Genomic DNA, 17,468 nt, shown 5'->3' with positions numbered 1-17,468 from the left:
CATGTTTCCTCTGTGTGTTGACACTGCACAACACTCACTCAGCCTTTTGTTTCATCCATCTCCAGCTGTGTCTCTCATGGGAACACACGGTGTCTCTTAGCCTAAGCACGTCGGTATAAGCTTAGGACTTGGAAGAGGGTCTTTTTTCAGGGAGGTGCCCCAGACTGCCCTTGACCAGAGTGGTTACCACAGAACTGTGTATCTTTTCATGTGCTTTTAGGCCATTTGTATTTCTTCCTTAGAGACATACACAAAGAATACTCAAAACTCAACCATACATATTCTCCTGTTTCTAGCCTTGATGGAGAATTAACAATGAATCATAACTCATGAATCTATTTTCCTGGTTAATCATAAGCATGTCTAACCTAGTATAGCTCATGATTAAATGTCTTATTGTGTGTTTGCAGCAGGCTATGTTCTGAATGTCACAGTTGTTTTCAGTGGGGAGAAAAATGAAGGAAGGAAGCTTCTTCTTTGACCATAAAAGAAAACCTCAACCATAAGAATACAAACATCCTAATTTTAGAAATGGCTAAGTGATCTTAATAGTACCTTTTTAAAAATATATATAAATGGGAAATAATATATGAAAAAATGTTCTACGTATTAGCCATGAGGGAAATGCAAATTAGAACCTCGTGAGATACCACTACCACTAGTTTGAAAATAATGAGAATATCAAATAGTGGCATGAATGCAGAACAAGAGGAACTCATATGTTTTACTCATATGAATACAAAACAAAAAAAACAGCCACTTTGTAATATAATATCAGTTTCTTCTAAAGTAAATCATACACTTAACAAATAGTCCTTTAGCTCCACTTGTACATATTTACTCAAGAGAATGGAAAATATTTCCACATACAATCTTGTACACAAATCTTTAAGCAGCTGTTTTCTTGGTCACAAAACCTCAAAAAAATAAAAATGATCATCAAGAGGTGGAAAAAGAGGGGAATGAGGAGAAAGGGCAGCCTGGTAAGTGTAATTGGGGGTGTGAGTGGCCCCTCTCATCCCTGAAAAAAAGAGACGGAGGTAATTGAGTCCTAACACTAAAGACTCTGAGGCCCTCCTCTATTTACCTACAAAAGGAGAGAGACAGTTCTCTGCAGAGCTGGCTGATAGACAAGGCAGATTCCCACCAACAATTCATAAGGCCACGTTTTTACATAAAAAGATGGAGATGATGCTATGGACAGAACTTTCCTTTGAGCCTTGTGATAGAAGATACCCTGAGTATATCTCCAGCCTTGGGGAGGCCCCTTTGACACAGTCATGGAACATTTTTTGTGAGGAAATCCCTCTGCCCATGTTACCAGGCAGCCTGGATCAACCAAGGCTCCTACTGCCAGCAAGCCTTGGGCCAGGTGAGCTATCAGCAGGAGGGAGGGTCACACATCAGTCACAGATCAAACCCAGGCAACCACTCTACATAGGCCCACACACCCCTTTAGGGGGGGGGTCCCTGGCTCCTCCTCCTATATAAAAGCCCAGTCCCTGCCCCCTTGAAGAATTGTGACTATTGGAACAATTCTTATCCAACAGCAGTGACTAGTAGTCACTTCTATTGCTCTTACTTCCCATAGCATTGTGTTTTTTTACTCATTTTTTAAAAATATTACATTCAAAAAATATGAGGTCCCCATTCACCCCCACTGCCCCCACCCCACCACTCCCCCCACAGCACACTCTCTCCCATCATCATGACACATCCATTGCATCTGGTGAATACATCTCTGGGCATCGCTGCACCCTATGGCCTATGGTCCACACCATAGCCCACACTCTCCCACATTCCATCTAGTGGGTCATGGGAGGACATAGAATGTCCGGCAATTGTCCGTGAAGCACCACTCAGGACAACTTCAAGTCCCAAAATGCCTCCACATCTCACCTCTTCCTCCCATTCCCCGCACCCAGCAGCCACCATGGCCACTTTTTCCACACCAATGCCACACTTTCTCGATTGTTAACCACAAAAGTTCATGAATAGAATATCATTAAGTCTACTGTAATCCTTACTGTATTCCTCCTTCCTGTGGACCTTAGCTTGGTTGTGTCCATTCCACATCTATGCCAAGAAGGGGATTAGATTCCACATGGGTACTGGATGCAATCCTCCTGCTTTCAGTTGTAGGCACTCTAGGCTCCATGTTGTGTTGGTTGACATTCTTCAACTCCTTGTTAGCTGAGTGGGGTAAGTCCAATAAATCAAAGTGTAGGAGCTGAAGTCTGTTGAGTATTGTTATTGATGTTTTAATACCTTGCCTGGAATAAACAGAAACCCTGGCAATTGCATACATAAGATCACAGATGGTTCCCATTTGCCCTTCCCCAAGATCTGGGGATCAGCAGTCTCTGTGTTCTCAGGTCAAGGGTGGTATCAGCCCCATATAGTGGCCATTGGCTGGCCATCTTATGGTCTTCCACTACCAACCTCCTTCCACAGGTCTCCCCAGGATTTTCTCAGCCAAAGCCAGATCCCAAAGCAGAGATATATGAAGGGCAGTCCCAGGATAAAGGTCTCATCCCCAAATGTGTCACCACCATGGGGACTTTGCCTAAAACACCCATTGAATTTCAGCTGAAGAATTAACTTGTCTTTAGAGACCAGTCCTCACACTGTTATTCCACAGGAAGCTTCTGAGCTTAGATGGAAGGATGTCACCTGTCACAGGAATTTAGTGCAGGTTCCCAAATGTGGCATTAATGAAGTTCTTTTAGTTATCTGAGAATAATTTCCTATAGATGGCTTCAGGCTTGGTTGATCATTTAAGATGCAACCCCAAGGAAGCAGCTGTGGCTCAAGCAATTGAGCTTACATTTACCATATGTAGGACTCAGGTTCAATTCCTGGAACCTCCTGTTAAAAAATAAAGGCATCCCAGACCTGTGCAGTGAGGTGCAACCCCTGCCCCCACATGCAAAATGAAGCACCAAAAAGAGGATGGTGCAACCAGATAGAAAAAAAAAAGATACAATCCCTTACATTTGCTCCCAAACCCATAGCAGATTTCAATCACTTCTTTCAAATGCAGACATTCTGAAAGCTAGAAGCATCAGTGTAAATGCAATATGGGATATAGCCACAGGCTTCTTTCAACTACCCCCCACCAGGGGGCAGTTTAAAAATTAGAGGGCCTCTGGGAAACTCCCCAGTCTGGGGCAAATCCCATCCCTCACTTTTCCTAGCCATATTAGAGAATCACTGGCAGGGAGGCAGACATTTAGCTTCTACCCAGATGAACTTTCTAGATCTCTGTGGATGTTTCCTAAAAGGACACAGCAGAGAGTTGATGGGCATAAGAGAGGGAGGGCTCTGAGAGGGTGGGGACTCCATGGAGGGAGCCAAGCACCTGGGGGAAGGAGGGTGATGTGAAGTGGTGCCCCAGTGTAACATCACATATATCTGATCAAGATGTCCCCGGTGCTACAATCGGAGCCTGGGTGTGACAGCTGGAGCTGGGATAAAATATGGACAGAAGGGTCTGAGTGAAGGGAGGATGCTCTCTGGCACCTGTTCCTCCTTCTTGACTCCCCATGACATGTTTCCCACTTGGGACGTACCTCCTGTCCAAATCTGGGGCCAGGATCCAGGTATCTGCTCCCCTTCCACAGCTTCCTTCTCTACCCTTGGGGCAGCTAAGGAAAAAGCAGTGGAACACCAGGTGAAGACCCTTCGAGGTCAGAAAGGAAATTCCACAATTCACATGCTCAGGGAATACAAGAAACACTTTAGCAGGATGTGCAACTGTGGGGAATTTAAATGGAGGATTTTGTTGTTGACCCAGAAGACATAACCACCAAATGGCAGTGACAATCTATTCATCAGGCATGGTATTGACTGTTTTGTAGGACTGACCCCTACAGAAAGCTTCCAAAGGCCACAGGTGGGAAGGAGTTCCCTGAAGGGGAAGCAGGGCAAAGAGTGCCAAGGCAGCTTGGGACTATATAAACATCCCTGCCTACCTACAAATTGAGAGCCTATGTTGGGCTAGTTTCCTGGGGTATGCAAAGCCAGTTAATGCTAAATTGCTAAAACATGTTTATTGGGCTAATTTTAAGACAATTGCAAGTGTAATTATTTTAGTTTAGCTGTGCCCTAAAGATCTCAAAATAAATTTATTTCTTCACAGGTATTTCTCAAGAGGATTTTCTGCAAAAGTGACAGTGAGGCAAGCCAGTCATGAGAGTTTTAAAGCTACTATATCTGAAATGACTCATCAGCATTCCCAACACTGCTAAGCCCCTCCCACAAATGATTTGTCCCTGACCCTGTGCTGAGAGCTTTCAATGTGGAGGGATTCCTAGGGAAGCCTCCTCCTAGGGATGCATCCCCAAGGGCTGGTGCACAGGATGACAATCATCATGAGAGTTAAACACACCATTTGGAAGGCCTTTCATTTCTTGGTAGTGTAAGGGTAAGGCCACATTGGGAAAATAGGAATAGAACCACATTAGGAAATAGGAATTGCAAGTGCCTTCAGATAAATAAATAACTTAGGCTGTCTCCAAGGAGAATGCCAATAAATAACTTAGGGCTGTCCCCAAGAAAAGGACCAATAAATAACATGGGACTGCTCACAAGAAAGGGCTTTTTAAAAAGAAAAAATAGATATGCTATCTTCAGCTAACCACAGTGTTCCGCTTCTGTGCCTGCTTGCTTGCTAGTAACCCCCACTCCTGAAAGGCTATAAAAACACCTCTTCCCTTAACTCAGGGCTGCTCTCTCCTCCATGTAGGATGAGACAGTCGCAGCACAGCTAAAAAAGCTCTCAATTGGAACTTTATTCAAAGTCTAAGTCTGGTCAATATCACTAACCTATAACAGTAGATAGATGTTTGTTTATTAAGAGACAATTCCAGGCCAAGCCATTTATAATGGCTTCCTGATTCTTTTTTTAAAGTCAACTGACTTTCTTAAAGTAAACTCTCGTGGGGACTCCTAAATCAAGGCAAAGTCCCACCTGGGTCTCTTATGACCACTTTCTGTCCTGATCTACAGACCACAACCCTGTTTCCTACGTCCAGACAGTTGCCTAAATAAGGCTGACTATAGGCCCTGGGGCCAGTGAGGCCAAACTAACTGTGGCTATATTTACCTACAGACACATTCACACCAATATTAATGTCTACCTATTTAGATATGTCTATGCATATTAACTTAAAAGTACACAATATAGCCTCTGTATCATTCTGTTTACGGGTGCTTTGACACAATTGTACATGATTTTATTTGCATGGAAACATGACAATTTAAGACAACTCCTTTCCCACTCCCTGTCCTTTTTATATATTCCCTAGCCCTCCCATCCCTCCATAAGCTCAGGACAAATGCTATTTTTGGTCAGCAGAATTCTGCTCATTCTCTGTCTTTCCCCACCAGCCATCCCCTGAGTGGTCACCTTCTCTGAGTCCTGTTCCTCCTGGGCCCAAGACCCACAGATACACAGCCCCCCTTTCACAGCTCTGATCCTGTGGGCAGAAGATGCAGATTAATGCCATGTGGTGGTCCAGGGTCATGGCGGGCCTAGGCATCCCTGTTAGTCCTGATGATGATTTCAAAGTAGAAATCTTAACTACCTACAGATGCTTTTAGTTCTTGGAATGTATTTTATTTAAAGGAATTCTATGAACAGGAGAGCCAGTTAGGAGAATTTGGTATATAAATGAAATAACAAACTGGTGTTATATTATTCATGGAAAAATAAAACAATAGAGGAATTTCTGTGACTGGATCTGCCAGGTAAGGGGCTTTGAATTTTTGTGATGTGGTGGTTTTTTTGAGGTTCCAGGGCCAGGGATTGAACCTGGGACCTTTTAAGTGAGAAACCATCACTTAACCACTGAATTTTTTTTTTCATTTGTTTCCTTGGTGTTTCTTTTTTGTTGTGTTTTTTTAGAAGACACCAGGAACCAAACCCAGGATCTCGCATGTGGGAGGCAGGCACTCAACACATGAGCCACAGCCACTCTCCTGAACTGTATTTACTTAACAATAACTCCCTGATTCTTTTACTTGTTCATAGTAATTGGGAGAATAATAAAAGAACAATAAATTCCTTACTCTGTTAATGTCTTATTTATACCCAGTCATTTTAGGATTTCAGTTAGGGGTCAAGAGTCAAAACAGTTTAGAAATAATTTTTAAACAAAGAAATATCTGTGATTAAAATGTTATTTTCCTTTTCATAATAACCATTCCCAAAAATGATCATGAATTTAATTCTAGACATAGTTTGCATATCCTGGCTTATTCAAGGATAGATTAGGTAAAAGATAGTGAATCAACAAAAGCTCCCTCAGGCTCTATTCCAATTCTACAATTGACATGTGTGCCCTAGGCCCTCATTTAGGGATGGGGACACTGAGGCCATGTGAAGGAAAGGGACAGAACAAGTCCCATAAACCTGAAGGGGCAAGGAAGAACCAGGGTCAGCACTGGGCTCTCTTTCACATTCAGGACCCCTACTCTGGCTGAACTTTTGTGCTTTGTCTGTGGGGAATGGGGTGGGTTCCCTCTCTCTGAAGCTATGTGTGATAGTCTGAAGATGTTGCCTACAGACCAATGTGGGGTGCAGAGAGGAATGGGGTGACCCTGAATTTCTGAGGTCCAGACTCAACATGTGTTCTTTACCCTTAAACATGGCTACTGCTTACTGTGGTCTCATCAGCCCTGGCCCCACTGCTCAATGTCTGGTGGCATTGGTCAGACCCAAGGGAGGAGAAGCAGGTTTCCTGTTTGCTATGCAACCAGAAAATGACTCAAATTTAGAGGGCAAGGGCTGGGGGTCTTGAATGAGAAGAGCCACTTCTCATCTGGTCTGAGGGTTCTGGCTCCAGGCAAAAATGAGGGAATCCCAGTAGAAAGCTGTGCCCTACAGACTTAGATGGTATGTGGGGGAAAAGGGTAAGTATCATTCCCAGCTTTCTGCTTTTAAAATAGTTGAATAAACTGAGAAAATTGATCTTGTGAAAAGTACTTGAAATCATTATGTAAACTGTGATATGATAAAGTTCTGTAAGCAATTGCAGTTCATTCACCAACAAGGTGACAAATCCTATCAAATAGCAGTGACATGTCCTTCACCCTGTCTACCTGCTGGGTCTGGCATTCCTGCACAAAGATCCTTTCACACAGACCCATCCCTTCCTTCACCAGCACTCTTCCCACCTTCTCTTCCTTCCTATATTAACTTATTTTCTTCTGAAATTAACAAAGCCTTTGTATAAAGAATTCAATCAAGAAAACAAAAAATGGAGAGGGGCAAGATGGTGACAGATTAAGTGCACCTACATCATCTCTCCTAAATAAAACAACTGAGTGCAGCAAAATCCTTCCTGATTGAGCTGTTTTGGGAACCCAAAAAGCAGGAGGCTTAAGGGCATCCATCTGCAGAGAGCATAACAAAAAGAGTGATTGTGCAATGAGTTTCTGATGCTTCAGGCAGGAGCTCTTGGACAGCTGAGCCCCTCCCTCAGGGCAGGAGCCACAGCATTCCCTGACCCTTGCCAGTCAGTCAGATAGAAGAGACAAATTCTGAGAGTGGGAGGGTTCTGGTGAAAGGTGGAGAGGGATCCCCTGAGTGTGTGTTTTATGGTCTGGACCCCCCTTTTTTTAGCTTTGAGAAGCATACCAGCTGGCCTGTGGAGAAACCAGGAAGAAGGGAGAGGTAAATCTGCTGAGGCTGTCTGATTTACCTAGCCTCCCTGGGATAGGGAAAATTGGTCTGGGGGAAGGAGGAGCCATGCAATTAACTAGTCCTGTGCAACTCATCTAAGGGAATGGGACAGTAGGAAGTGCTTAATAAGCTTCCATGAGCATATTTAGGGATCCCAGGAAGGTGTGGGTGCTCTCTTTCAAAGAGACTGAGTCATTTTTCTTTTTGCCTGTGGTGAGATAAGTCAACAGGGTCCCATTTGAATTTCAGAAGTGAACTCTCACACAGGCTTTTGCTTAATGCTGCCCTGGGAGAGAAAGTAGTTAGAAAAAAAAAGGTGGACAAGGACAGATTCCTAATTTGCAATTTATCCAATTCCAAAGAGACAATCCTTCCCCAATATTGAAGAGCTAATCAGCCCAGTAGGAAAGTTTGTCTCCATGTAGGAGTTTCAGTCTTGAATATACAAGGTCTGTATTTCAATTCCTGGCTCCTCTTAGAGTAGCGACTCAATGGGATATGAAACATCTAGCTGATAATTTAGGACAGGGAAAGCAGAGAAAGTACCCTTGTGTTAGCTTCCCTTGGGTCTCTTATTTTTCCTAAAAAAAGGTTACTTTTGTTATATAATTTAATTTAGTACACTCACTAAAACTCACTTCAAAATCTGGAGGGAGAAAACTGCAGAGTAATTGATTGATAAACACCTGTAGCCTGACAAGTTCCACAGAGGCTTAAGAGGGAAGTCTGTTTGTTCTTAGTGTTTGCTTGTGGGTTTGTCTGTTTTTTTTTTTCTTTCTTACCTTTCCTTTTTATCCCTCCCTTTTAAAATTCGATGCTGCCAGCTTGTTTCTTGATTGCTGTGTTTCCACTTCCTTGATTTTCTCATTTCTCTGTTTTGGCAATCTTATTTTGGCAATCTTATTTTGGCAATCAATGCTGTCTCTTTTCCCTCCTGCATCTTTCTAACTTCCCCCTTCTGTTGTTGTTCTTACATTCCAATTACCTTTGTTTAGTCCCCAATTTTACTGACTTTTTATTTCTAACCATTCTGTTTTCTATCCTTTATTAACTTTCTATTTTTTATCCTTTCTTTTCTCTTTCCCTCTCTCTTCATCACACTGACCTGTTAACTCACACTATATTCTTTTTGATATTCAGTTTCCCATTTCCTTGTAGGTGCACCACTTTTTTATTCCTGTATTTCTACACTGTTACATGAATTTAATATTTAATCTCTTAGGTCTTATATGATTCTTCTGCTAACATTTACTATCAATATTACTATTAAATCTTTTTTTTTTTTTTACTTCTTTTGCTTCCCCTAGATGTAAACTTTTTCATTCAAGGGAACTTAGACAACAGCAAGGAAATTGAATAAGAAGAACAAAGTGTAAAATAGAAAACTTAATACATGCACAAAAACAGCAACTAAATAAAACCTGAGACTACATGGAGGAGATAAACAACTGAAGAAACCCATCAAGATAAAATGATGAGCAGAGAGCAACAAAAACTTACAAAACATACCAATAATCAGGAAGACATGGCCCACACCAATGAACAAACTTAAAACAAGGAAGAGAAGCAGAACATTGAACACTAAACAAAGATGTCCAAACTAATATCATGGATCAGTATAAAGAAGTGAAAGAAGAGATTAATGATATTAAGAAAACACTTGCAGAGCATACTGAAGAAATTGTAAATATATGGAAAAAGATAACAGATTTGTGGGTAATGAATGGCACAATCCAAGAAATAAAAAAAATCACAAAACATTCTAAGCAAATATCAGCAGAATTGAATAGGCAGAGGAAAGAATTATTGAGGTGGAAAACAATACATCTGAAATCAAAAAAAGAGTAGAATTATTTGATAAAAAGATGGAAGAAATCCAATAGAGACTTAGGGATCTGAATGACAACACAAAATGCACAAACATCTCAGAAGGAGAAGATAAGGGAAAGGGGACAGAAGGTTTTTTGGAGGAAATAATGGCTGAAAATTTCCCAAACTTACTGAGGGAGATGGATGGTACATGTCCAGGAATCACAGCACAACCCAAACAATATAAATCCCAAAAGGCCTAGTCCAAAACATACTTGTGAAATATCCGATGCTCAAGACAAAGGGAAAATATTGAAAACAGCAAGAGAAAAGAGAACCATTCAACACAAGGGAAGCTCAATTAGATTAAGTGCTGATTTCTCATCTGAAACCATGGAGGCAAGAAGACAGTGGTATGACATAGTCAAGATACTAAAAGAAAAAAGTTTCCAGCCAAAAATACTCTATTGAGTAGAACTGGCATTCAAAATTGATGGAGAGCTGAAAATATTCACAGATAAACAGGAACAAACAGCGTATGCCAATAATAAAAGTGTTCTTCAAGAAATACTAAGGGGAATTCTGTAGCTTGAAAGAAAAAAAACAGAAGTCGGTGTTGGAGAACAGTTTAAGACCAACAAAAAAGACAAAAAAGAAATAAAAACAACATATGACACACACAAATTCAAAGAAAATATGGCTAATGAAGTAATTTCTTGTGGGTAATAACACTGAATGTTAATGGATTAAACTCACCTGTAAAGAGACACAGATTGACAGAATGGATAAGGAAATGTGACCCATCTATATGCTGTCTATATGAAATTCACCGTAGACCCAGTGATTCAAGAAGGTTGAAAGTGAATAGCTAAAAAATAATTTTACAAGTAACTAATAACCAAAAAAGGCAAAAATAGCTATAGTAATATCAGACAAAACAGACTTTAAAAACAAAACTATTGTGAGAGACAAAAATGGGCAGTACATATTAGTAAAAGTGGTAATCTATCAAGAAAGAACAATCATAAATATTTATGCACCTAATCAGAGTGCCTCAAAATACATGAGGCAAACACTGGATAAACCAAATGGAGGAATAGATGACTCCACAATTATTGTGGGAGACTTTAATATACCATTATCATCACTAGACAGAACATCTTGACAGAGAATCAATAAAGAAACAAAGATTTGAATAATATATTAGAGGATCTGAACCTAATAGATATATGCAGAACACTACAACAAAATACAGCATAAATACATTCTTCTCAAGTGCATATGGGTCATTCTCCAAGACAGACCACAGGCTAGGCCACAGAGAAAGTCTCAATGAATTCAGAAAGATTGGAATCATACAAAATAATTTCTCTGACCACAGTGGGATGAAACTGAAAGTCTGCAAGGGCTGGAGAACCAGATTAGGCACAAGGATATGGAAGTTAAGCAACACACCCTTAGACAAACAGTGGGCCCAGGAAGAAATCTCAAAAGAAATAAGCAACTACTTTGAAATAAGTGAAAATGATAACACAACATATTAAAACATGGGATGCAGCAAAAGCTGTACTGAGAGGGAAATTCATAGCCATAAATTCATATATCAAAAGAAAAAAATAGCTAAAATCAAACAAATAGCTGCACATTTAGGGGAATTATTGAAGGAACAAATAACCCCAAAGGAAGAAGAAAGAAAGAAATAACAAAGATCAGAGCAGAACTAAATGAAAAAGAAAATAAGAAAGCACTAGAAAAAATGAACAAAACAGAGCTAGTTCTTTGGGAAAACCAATAAAATTTACAAACCCTTAGCTTTTTCCCGTGTTTTTTTAAGCACAGAAAAAAGAGCAAAGATGTGAATAGACAAAATAAGAAATGAGAAAGGGGCTATCACCACTAAACCCACAGAAATAAAAAGAATCATAGGAGGATATTTTGAAAAACTATATACCAACAAGAACACATAAGCAGTTGACATTCACAAAAGAAGAAATTGATGATCTCAACAAACCAATCACAAGTAAAGAGAAAGAATCTGTCATTAAATCCTCCCAACTATGGAGAGCCCGGGGTCAGACAGCCTTACAGGTGACTTCTACCAAACATCTGGAAGGAACTAACTCCAATTCTGCTTAAACTCTTACAAAAAATTGAAATAAAAGAAACATTGTGTAACTCATTCTATGATGTCAACATTACCATAATAGCAAAGGCAAACAAAAACACCACAAGAAAGGAAATTAACAGACCAAACTCTCAAATGAACCTAGATACTAAAATCCTTAACAAAATACTTGCTAATTATATTCAGCAACACATCAAATGAATTATACACCATGACCAAGTCGGTTTCTTTCCTGGTATGCAAGGAAACCTAAAAATAAGAAAATCAATCAGAGTAATACACCATATAATCAGGTCAAATAAAAATCACATGATCATATCTATAGATGTAGGAAAAGCATTTCACAAAATACCCACCCTTTCCTAATAAAAATACTGCAAAAGATAAGAATAGAAGGAAACTTTCTGAACAGGATAAAGGATATATATGAAAAACACACAACTAACATCATATACATGCTGAAATTGTAAAATCTTTCCCTCTAAGATTAGGAACAAGACAAGAATGCCCGCTATCACCTCTCCCATTTAAAATTGTGTTAGAAGTACCTTGTAGGGCATGAGGCAAGAAAAAGATACAAAAGACATCCAAATTGGGAAAGGAAGAGGTAAAATGTCACTGTTTGCTGATGACATGATTCTCTACATAGAAAGCCATGAGAAATCTAAAACAAAGCTTCTAGAACTTATAAATGTGTTCAGTAAAGTCACAGGGTATAATATCAATGCGTAAAAATCAGTAGGATTTCTTTACAGCAATATTAAACAATCTGAGGAGGAAATCAAGAAAAAAATACCATTTGCAATACCAATTAAAAAATCAAATACCCAGGAATAAATTTAACTAAACATGTAAAGGACTTATATTACAGACAACTACACAATATTCTTAAAAGAAATCAAAGAACACTTAAATAAATGGAAGAATACTCCACGTTCATGAATAGGAAGAATAAACATCATTAAGATGACTATCCTATCCAAACTCATCTACACAGTTAATACAAACACAATAAAAATCAACACAGCATTTTTTAATGAATTGGAAAGTCTAACTATGAAATTTATTTGGAGGGGAAAGAGGCCCCAAACAGTCAAAGACTTTTGAAAAAGAAAAATGAAATGTGAGGAACCATATTACCTAATGTTAAATCATACAATAAAGCTTCAGTGGTCAAAACAGCTTCGTATTGGCAGGATAGACACACTGACCAATGAGACTGAATTGAGAGTTCAGACATATATCCTCTCATATACTGTCATCTGATATTCAAGAAAGTACAAAGCCCACTAAACTGGGAAGAATGGCCTCTTAAACAAATGGTCCTTGGAGAACTGGATATCCATATGCAAAAGAACGAGAGGATTACCAACTCATGCCTTATACAAACATCAAATCAAATAGATCAGAGATCTAAATATAAGAACCAAGACCATAAAGACCTTGGAAGACAATGTAGGGAAGCATCTACAGGAACTTGTAATAGGAAATCGCTACATGAACTTCACACCCAAAACACAAAAGCAAAAGAAAAAATAGGGACCTCCTCAAAATAAAAACATTTTGCACCTCAAAGGAGATTATCAAGAAAGTAAAAAGACAGCTTACCCAATGGAAGAAAATATTTAGTAACCATTTATCTGATAGGATCCTAATATCCAATGAAGGATATAAATATCAAAATCCAAGAAGGACAATGCAACAGAAGAAGAGTAAATCCAAAATAGACCTACTCTGAGACACCTACTATTCAGAATGACAAACATAAGAGATAAAAAGAATTCTGAAAGCAGCAAAAGAAAAGCATCACATACAATAGAACCTCAGTAAGATTAAGTGCTGACCTCACATCTGAAACCATGGGGAGAGAAGAAAGTGGTATGAAGTACTTAATGTACTTAAAAAGAAAAACCATCAGCCAAGAATTCTGTATCTGGCAAAGCTGAACTTCAAAAATGAGGGTGAGTCCAAAGTTTTCATAGGAAAAAAAACAAACCCTAATAGAATATGTTACCAAAAGACTTACAAGAGATACAAAAGGAACTACTGCATCCTGAAAGGGAAAAAAAGAGAGACTTGGAGAATAGTGTTGAAATGAAGATTATTACAAATGGTAAAATAAATGGTAAAAAGACAGAAAATAGTATGATACTGTTGTAGAATTTGAGAGAGGTTCAATTATTTGTGTATAGAGAGGCCAGGACTCAGGAATGATTTTGAGAAGGAAAAATGGTTTATTGACGGACTACTCAGGAGCTTTCTGTTTCAATCCTGATCCCCAAACAAGATTTTTGAATCCCTTTTATACAGAGAGGAAACGTTAAATGGTCCCTTTGTTTCAGTTCTCAATAGGCTTGAATTAGCATATATCTTCCACATCCTAGGTAAGCTTTTATCATGGATTCATATATTCTAGATAAGCTTTTAGCATATTTTGTTTGCATTTCCCCTAAATGCTTAAAGTTTACAGACCTTGCATTGTTAAACTGTTTCCTGGGACTGGAGTCATTGCCATTGTTACCAAGGGCAGGACTGCAGGCTCTTACCATTTCACACCCACAAGTCAGACAGCTTAGGTTATCTCTAAAGAGACAAAGAGCCTCCCACCCATAGCCCACATCATTTCCCCCTTTTGCTAAAGTTTAACTTGCTAAGCTTTGGCATTATATTGTTGGAGCTATGAGGTGGATGCCTGTTTGTTGTTTTAATTGATTATTTATCAATCTTCAGTGTAGCATCCAGGACTGTTTTTAGGAGTTAGAAGTTTTTATTCTGGAGAGCAGAATCCTGGGGCATGGGACCCTGTAGTCATCCTGGGGCCACCGGCCCTCACGCAGATTTCCAGTCAGGTTCCAGGTCCATCTATTAATTTTATTTTACCCTTAAAGAGTTTACAACTTTAATCTAAAATGGGTGCTGAAGGGAGATGATCTCTTTTCTGTAACTGCTTCCTGTTGGCCATGGGCTGTAGTCATTGCCTAACAAGGTGCAAAACTCTTATTTTATTTTAACTGGAGAAAGATGGATCTGGCATTCTGTATGAAGTTGGATGAAGTTTTCATATGGTTAATAAGATGTTCATTCTGAAAGAAACAAACTTAATTAAAAATTTGGAATACCCATTTTTAAAAAGGTCATTGGATTACAGAGGTAGACAAGGTTAGGTGTTTATAAAGATGGCACTCCTTTTTAAAAAACTGGTTGGAACAATATATATATATACATTTTAAAGTTATTTATCTTTAGAGAGAAATTGCAACAGACACTTAGCTTTGTCTGAAGACACATTCTAACCTGTTCAATGATTGGCACTCATTCACTCTGTCAGATGCTCCTGGTGAACTGGCACTCCCTGGGCAACTGGCTTCATTCAGGATTACAGCACCAAGTTGGAAATTCCCTTAGTTTTCAGCTGTGGGAGTGATCAGAACTACAGAATAAAGGTTTTCTACACCTTGGTTTTAATTGTACAATTTCTAGTAATTTTGACTTGTGAAATAGGTGACTCACCATCAGCAAGCAAGCCTCACTCTTGCTACACAGTAGAGTACAGTAGAATATAGTAAGTTGACTGAGCCTGGCTGAGACTGCCACCCCATTCTACAGACATGTTTATTAACTGTTTAGAAAATGAATTCACTAGGAGTTTAACATGTCCAATATACTCTCGCACTTGATCCAAAATAGAAAAGATAATGTTATAATTATTAGGCATATATTTAGTACAGGATAAGAGTACAGCACTTGATATTAATTAATGTATTATTACCTAATGCAAAGGATTTAGAGTTGCAATTAATAGTTTTAAGTTTCAGGTTTGTAATACTTTACATGTTATCTCTCCATGAGAGCAGGCCATAATTCCAATTGTGTTTAAGTTTTACTTACAGTATCCTGGTATCATGGCTCCACTTAGCATGTTCTTCATGCAGTGAGCAAGTTGCAGCATCCTTGATCTTAGAGAGATTTTCTAGTATTCTACTAGCCTGGTGCATAGTGCTCTCTGACACTATGGAACAGTGCTAGTCTGGAGGCAATATCCATTGTACACTTGGCTGTACCGAGTCATCATTGACTGCTGCAGGAGCTTGAAACTGCAACGTAGTTTCCATCGACTTCAGGAGCAGAACCAGAGGCTGATATAGCAAATATTTTTAATTGAGTGGTCAGTGACCAGCCTAGCCAATAACTCACATGGAGAGGCAACCTGTCATGTATTCAAGGCCTGGTTTGAATGCACAAAAGAGTTTGACAATGTTAATGTTTATTCCTTGTTTTTATATATATTTTAAACAATTTAATGCAACACATATCAAATGACTGTTTACTTACACAATTTTACTATGAAGATAACAATAGGTACTTTACTTCAGTGATAAAGGAAAAAAAATATTTTTCATTGTTAAAATGAAAACAGAAGATTTCCAATAGAATCAAGATAACTTTTTATTATCATTTACTTAAATATGTACCTTGCGGTGGTCTTCAGACAGATTTTATTATCACGGAGTTATTTTTGCAACCAATACCAATCTAAGTTTTTAGTTAACAATGACTTTTAGAACTAGAACAATTTAAACATTTTCAGTTTGGAAGATGTTTTACAAACTCTTTATAATTGACTATAACCACATTAACTAGCCACCTCATGTTTAAATAAACTTTTTAAATTATAATTACCAACTAAAGAAATTGACTCAATTTATTTAAGAGAGATTATCTACAATCTTTTTCCTTTAGCCTCACCAATGTGAACTTACAATTTTCATTACTCTAAAGATTTCGTTCATATAATGTTAATTTAGTTTATAAATTGACTATGGGAGATTATACTCAAGTTAAATAAAATTGAAACCATTATAGTTTATGCAAGGAATGTTCTCTTTTTCCCTTACAGGAAGCTAAAAACTTCTTTTCTTTGTTTAAGTTATGAAAATAAATAATTTAAAAGCATACTGACTACCAGGTTTTAAAACACATTACACAATTACTTAATTTGTTTAATCATAATCCAGGAAAGATCTTTCCATAGTTTTTATGGACTTTTCATTATTACTGACTGAAATTTGTTAATAGAGCCACTAATTGCCTTTTTTTTGTTGGAAAGAAATCTTCTGGAAGAAAATAAGGCTTACCAGATTGTGGAGAAGAAAAGAATTTATTCTCAATTTTGCAAGAAGGGATGCAGAACCAGATATGGCTGGTGCCCCGAACAAAGAAAAATGACATGATTTATATCCTTAAGCCTAGCACACAAGCTTTTCTTCTGTTTCTCTATAGATTGGATACTTCTAAAGTTACAGTTTATTTGAGAAGATCTAACCTTCCCGCACAAAAGTTTGTGATTTAACTGCTTCCTCTATCACATTCTAACCATTTTAGTTTTTACCTGCTCCCCTTTGTCAGATAAGGAATAGAATTTAGTGCTGAAATGGCACCGACCTAGCTCCTTTTTGGGCATCCTTCCACTGCCCATAGGACTGGCCTAAACTGGTCTCCTCCACTGCTGTCCAACCCGGGAGTGGGAGACTGAGGCAGCAGGCCACCAGGTTACACCAATCAACATTTTTTCCCCTTGTGTGAAAGCTAACCTAATCTTTGTTTTTTTTGTATTTTTTTTTTTTTTTTTTTTTTTTTTTTACATTTTATGGCTGATAAAAGGTTTAAACTGGAAAATGACAGGGCAAACTGATTCTTAATTCCCTAGCCTAGTAGATAGGTTTAATCTGCCTTTAAAGCTCTTGCAAAAGGAGGCCCTTTCCCAATTGTTTCTATAATCAGATTTCTATACGACTTTTTCATCCTGCTTAGTTTAATTTGGGCTTTAAGAATATTTATTTACATATA

Source organism: Dasypus novemcinctus, chromosome 22, assembly GCF_030445035.2.
Source record: "Dasypus novemcinctus isolate mDasNov1 chromosome 22, mDasNov1.1.hap2, whole genome shotgun sequence".
In the NCBI taxonomy this organism is placed as follows: Eukaryota; Metazoa; Chordata; class Mammalia; order Cingulata; family Dasypodidae; genus Dasypus; species Dasypus novemcinctus.
Note: the sequence above shows the minus strand (reverse complement) of the source record.